This window comes from Triplophysa dalaica, chromosome 21, assembly GCF_015846415.1.
Source record: "Triplophysa dalaica isolate WHDGS20190420 chromosome 21, ASM1584641v1, whole genome shotgun sequence".
NCBI lineage: Eukaryota > Metazoa > Chordata > Actinopteri > Cypriniformes > Nemacheilidae > Triplophysa > Triplophysa dalaica.
In genome coordinates, this window is record NC_079562.1 from 4,663,329 (window position 1) to 4,669,623 (window position 6,295).

Genomic DNA, 6,295 nt, shown 5'->3' on the forward strand with positions numbered 1-6,295 from the left:
GGGACGATGGGCAGGGGGAGGAACATTTAAATTCGAGTCAGGTTTAATTTAGTCGATTAAACAATTCCGCGAAGGAAACACATATGAATCCTCCCTCATGGCTCCTCTATCGTCGTCTTAGATTTCCTTAAAGATGGTCGAGCTCGATCGGTCACAGGATGTATTTTTTATTTTTTATTATTATGCTTCAGATACAATTACAATAAAGCATTTCAATTTTACAAGGAAAACAAGATCACAAACAATAAAAAAACTGTGTTTATAAAAACACCCATCCAATTACAGAGTGAAAGATAAATAAATAAAATAAGATACTATTATCTTCTAAAAGCTCTAATTCTACAACCAATTTATATAGTTTTCTTCCAACTTTCGATTTTACTTTTAAAGATTTACAGTTTATCAAAATTTATTTTTGAAAAATCAAAAACAAAGGTTTTGTTTTAAGGCACTTACTCGTATGAATATGGAATTTCCCCAAAATAAGGATATTATTTATCAAAACTCCAAAGTGTAACTCTTTCTTAATAAGTCCAAAAAGTAGGCCTTAACAGATCAATTGAATTTTTAGCCACTCATACAAATCAGACCAAAAAACTGTATTTACAATCAAAAAATAAATGTGCTGTTGTTTCAAAAAAATCTGAAACACAAAAAAAGATCAATATTAAACCTATATCTAAGAAATTCGGATAAATATAATTGAATGCTTTATAATGTACTTCCTTGGCTTTGGTAGGTATAGGAAACGAAAGATACATGGTTCTTCATTTTATAAGAGAGCTCTTTGAAAAAAAACTTAGGGCCACAGGACGGACAAGCGAGGAAACATATTAACTCTTTCCCCTCCAGCCTTTTTTAAAAAAAGTTGCCAGCCAGCGTTTTTTAACATTCTCACTAAACTGTTATGGCTCGTAGTACATTTTCTGTAAAGAATATATGTACAAACAATATGTCCTATGAAAGAACACGGTCTCTGCTTTTAAACAGAAGAAACCCTATTCTACTATATTCATTTGATCTTTTTTATCACTCCATGTGGTTTGGTTTCTTCAAAAATGCATCACTTTGATTAAACAGCTGAGATAATTAATGTTTTTTGTCAAAGATTCTGCCCAGATTACACTCAGAACAATCATTAAAAACCTGTAAGAAATATAAGTTCTAGGTTCAGGGATTCTGTACTTTTTCCCAAAGGTGTGTAACAGCGCCACCTGCTGAACAACAGTACAAACACTGATTGCCGTAATAACTCGTCTTTGACGGGGAGCCGTTTTTTTTTAATGACGAGATAACTTGTCAATGGCGGTGAAAGAGTTAAAGTCTCAAACCAATTGTGTAGTGTTTGACCAACGCACACGTGCTTCTCTCTTCTTTAAAACCTCGTTGTTATGTTTCCATCCAGATAATCCAAAGCATGAGGACTCAAAAGTTCTCAATTTTCAACGTTTTATTTTTGTCCATAAGCAAGCCAACATAGCCAGGAATTACATGATAGTCAGCAGGTGGTACACACTTCCATTCATACTCTGCACATTTTATAGGCTATACAACAACATGTGGACTCAATGCATCTCCTGACAAATACTTCTTCTTCTTTTGAGTAAAGTGGCATAGAGTAAAATAAACTAGAACGTGGTAAACAAAAGTGATCTTATTATAGCAGATTTATTTTTGTTTAAAATAATTTAAAACCTTGTTTAGGATTTGATAAGAGTATTTTTTCATTTGTTGGTTTCATGCTGCAGCAGTAGGTTAGACACAATTCAGTTATTGTTGAATCTGTGTTTAAGTTTACTGTTTCTGTTGTGGTCTATATGGAAGCTGTGGTTGTATTTATACAATGTATAAAAATAAGACACAAACTACACTGCTGGTCAACATTTAAGGACCCCATTCCTCATTCAGCAGTTTTACTGTAACGTGTACAGTAGGCTACTGCATTCTGTGATGGGTCAGTAGCTGGATATCAAATAAATTTGTATGCATACATGAAATAAGGTCACATACTGTATGTGTCATATGTTGTGAATATTATGCATTATTAGTAGCATATAATAATAATATAATAATACTGCATATTTATTATTATCATTAATATTATCAAATGCATTATTCGAGTAGACTAGTTTATATAAATTATGTGGTTAATTTCAACTTTATAACTAGTGGTTGAACCTATGCTGTGCAGATGATTTAACTTGTTATATTGTTGAAAACACAGAAAGTATAATTTGCATAAAGATGATGAGATTCTTAAACCTTTATGCTATAATAGATTACTGTAAATACTGAAAGCATGCTTAGGTTCGTGTAAATTTCGTAGGCTATTGTTTTTGTTTCATATCGACACACTTGGGCTTATAACATCTTTACAAACTAAAGTTGTCAATAGGTCTGTTGATTGTGTTTCTGAATTTAATTTCACAATGTGGATTTGAACCAAAATGAGATGAAAGTTGCTAAATGCATACCATCATAGTGATCTTTACTTCAGAAATATAGCATCAGAAATATTGTGTCAGCAAAACAGCAGGACATCAAAGCACTGATATGATACTTCTAGTAATGCTCATGTAGTGACATATTTGGCCTTTAGGTGGAAGTACAACACTGCGGTTCAGTACTGATTGGGCTGAGATTCAGATTTTTGTTGTGTATGTTTTTTAAACCGACCAAGGTTCACACATCTTAGTTTCAATTTCATGTGAAATGTATTGTATCTGATGGAATGTTACAATGAAATAACATCCAATTCTATTTTGTTCTCGCTGGCTGAATGAGTTGAATCAAAAGCCTTAATCAGATTTGTTCATTCAGGCACTTCAGAGGCCCATGAGCTGTGATTTCCTTCAATAAAACCAGCATTCGAATAAGAAGACTGTACCCGCCCTATTTTACCCCAGTTTTAAAAGCTGTTGTCATCAGTTCCTTCTGGATATAGGAAGAGAATGCTTTTAAATTTCTCCAATCTCGACTTTTCTCACTCGACTGAAAGAATTTAATCCACTGCGGAGATATGGATCTGCACCTCCCACGAAGGCCTTGTATGATTACCCTGTCTGTCTCGCACATCGGGGGGGTGTTTGCTAATCACAGGCTGACGTTTATGTGCGTGTACGCGCACCCACTGAACTTCTCCCACCCAGATTTCATCCACTCGCCTGTCTGAAGGATGAACATATTTCAGCTCAATTCGAGCTCTGTGGCTGAACGTTCAGGTGTGATGCGATTATTAAACACCAGAGCAATCTCCACAGATCAGAAAAGCTGGATAAAGGAACAGGTGAATCCTGTTTTTTCATCTAACCCATCCTCCGCTTCCTCATTACGGACTGCGGCACCTACTTGAGAGTCCATGAGCATCTCCCACTCTCCGCGCTCCTGCGCAACTTGGAATACCTTTATTAAATCAGAAAGAGGAGAAATCTAATTTAGAGTTGATATCATGAACAGGAATGTATCTCGTCCACCATATTGCCTATAGTGAGAACTGAGAACAATTCTCCAAGGTTTTTTTCCCAGAAACTGGCATTTCTGGACACTTTTATCAAGGTTTATCTTCCGCTTTTCCGCAACAGCAAGCTTGTTCTCAGTGAAAAGAGTTGTATCCTCTAGTTTGTTGGTTTGTGATGACTGCTGAGCTGTTTTTCCTTACCTATACAATTTTTTTCAGTGAGTAGCTTAACACTCTCATTTTTAAGTTTAATGTGCAGAGACAACTAAGTAAACATTTTGTTGGATGATTCAAAGATTCCAGATCTTTGTTTGTTTGGTGGCACAGATATTACACATTAGAGTTGTCACAGTACCATAAAAATATCTTACGATACTAGGAATCTTACTGTAGTAAATACTAAACTACACTAGAAAAAAAAAATCACGGGGAAACATATTCAAATGTATGACAAATATAAATTTTATAGAAATGTTTTTAAAAGGTAATGTTAGGCTTACTTTAAATGTGAAACTAAAACATCAATTTTGAAGGCAATTTTTGTGTCAGTGAATCATTCAACCAATTTGTTTTATTTGCGGAAATTTGCTGATTTATTGAAGAACCAAGCAAGTGTCTTGATGAATAACTCAAGTCAACTCTGGTATTAGCAAGTAGAAAAGCTGTTGTTGTGTAAACACAAACGGTCACACTACTCACGCTTGTGTCATCAAATAGTTTTTTACTGCTTCATTTTTACATATGGTCTGGGTTGACTGCAAACTTCTGTTAAAGTACCATAGGGTATACATTTAACCTTTTTGTTTCAGCAAGAATAGAACATTTCTCATTGATATTGGTGGGACACTTCTGTAAGTGCAAATGTATATGTGAATACAGAGGACACAACAGTGTGTGTTCTTTTATTCTTTTTGCAAATGTCAGTGTAGTATTTGGTAACGCAAGTCAGGTATACCCTTTCAAAAATGTGTATGGCTACTAGTTATAACCTTATTGTTAATAGAATTAACAGAATACAAATGCATAATCAATTTCAAATCTAAATAATCAGATTAGGACAGCATACGATACAGTTACATTTAACTATATGATTAAGATGTATGGTGTGATTTTTGCAATGACAGAAATTGCAGCTGTATTGATGTGTACAGTATTAGGAATGAGGTGCAGTCTTTGTGTTATTCATTATCATTTTTAACTTATTACCCTGATGCAAAAAGCAAAGCTTCCAAGTTCATAGCTAACTCTTGCACAGCCTTTATGTGCATGGTCCCTTTTAATTGAATTACATTTAATATCTGTTACGACTAGGGGTCATGTTTCCCTCCTCTGCGGACACTGAGATTTGATCCTTTAATACTCCTATAATTACCCCATCTTCAGCATTGTTTTCATTTGTTGAGCAATTTGGCTCATAGGTGAGATTTGTTTCCACAACACTTACATAATGTGGAGTTTGCAAGCCTTTATGAACTGCGTTACAGAAGAAAAATAAATGATATTGGATGACTCCTCTATCGGCAAAAACAGAAAAAGAGAGATTCTTCATGCATTGTCATAGAAAGGCTTAATTCGTTTAATTATGTGATATTCTTGCCTGGAGTATGGCCTGAAATTCAACCAGTTGGAGAGAGAATAAGGAAGGCAAAAAGCAGGAGATCAGAGGAGATTGTGTCTGAGAATGCTCATTGTGTTCTGACGTACATCAGAGAATCTGCATGTTTATGCATGGAATCAGATTCAGTTTGGGCTTGAAGGATTTGACTTTTGGACTGTATCGTACTTTTGGCCCTTAGCTGCAGCATATTTTGTAGTATTTATTTTGTGTACAGTATTCATCTTTATAGAACACACCAATAGCAAAAAATTTGTTGATCCAAAAGGGTTTATCATTACGAAAATATTAAAATTATAACATCATTTACTGTATTTAATCTCATGTTATTAACAACATGTAACTGTTAAAGGCCACCTTCCCCGTAATCACATTTTTCAACCTTTAGTTTGTGTGTAATGTTGCAGTTAGAGCATAAATTATACCTGCAAAATGATATAGCTCAAAGTTCAGTGCCAAGCGAGAAATTGTCTTTAACAGAATCCACTTTTCAAGGACTACAGAGAACGGCTGGAATGTGTCTGAGTCACCTCCAAAACTCTTCTATGAAACATCCTTTGAAGTCCTGCTTGCAAATGTCTCCTGGTCAATCTACTTGTTTTATTATCCAACTGGGTTCCAATATAAAAAGGCAAAACTAACGCTTATGTTTTTAGTTTTAACTGTTTATTGCTAAAAGTTTATGAATACACATGCACTGAGTGGTGCACCGACCAATCGCAACAGCCTGAGAAGTGGAAGCTCGCTGATATGGTATGGGTGGGACATCTTCACACACACACACACACTATAAGCGGGGAACCAATCACGACAGACCTGGTCAGCTTTGCCAATCAGAGCATTTCGGAAGGAGAGACTTTATATACGCCGGAAGAAATCCAGTCGTTTAGTTAAAAGAGGGACAGCGGTCAATAATAGACTCGAAATATGTGAAATATAAAGTTTTTTTATTTATTTAAATGAACATCCATTGTTTAACACCCAAAAAACATAATCAACGCCTCAAAAACAGCAAAGACTAGCTCCTTTAATGACTTTTTCTTCGCTGTCACAAAAGTAAAGATATTTTGAGAAATGTTTCAGTGGTTTTGTGTTCATACATTGGAAGTCAATTGTGCTTCTTTTGTGTTCTGCAGAAGACAGAAACTCTGAAATGACATGAGGGTAAATAAATTATTAAGGAGTTCTGGGTTGAACTTTCTCTTTAATAACAATGCAAAGCA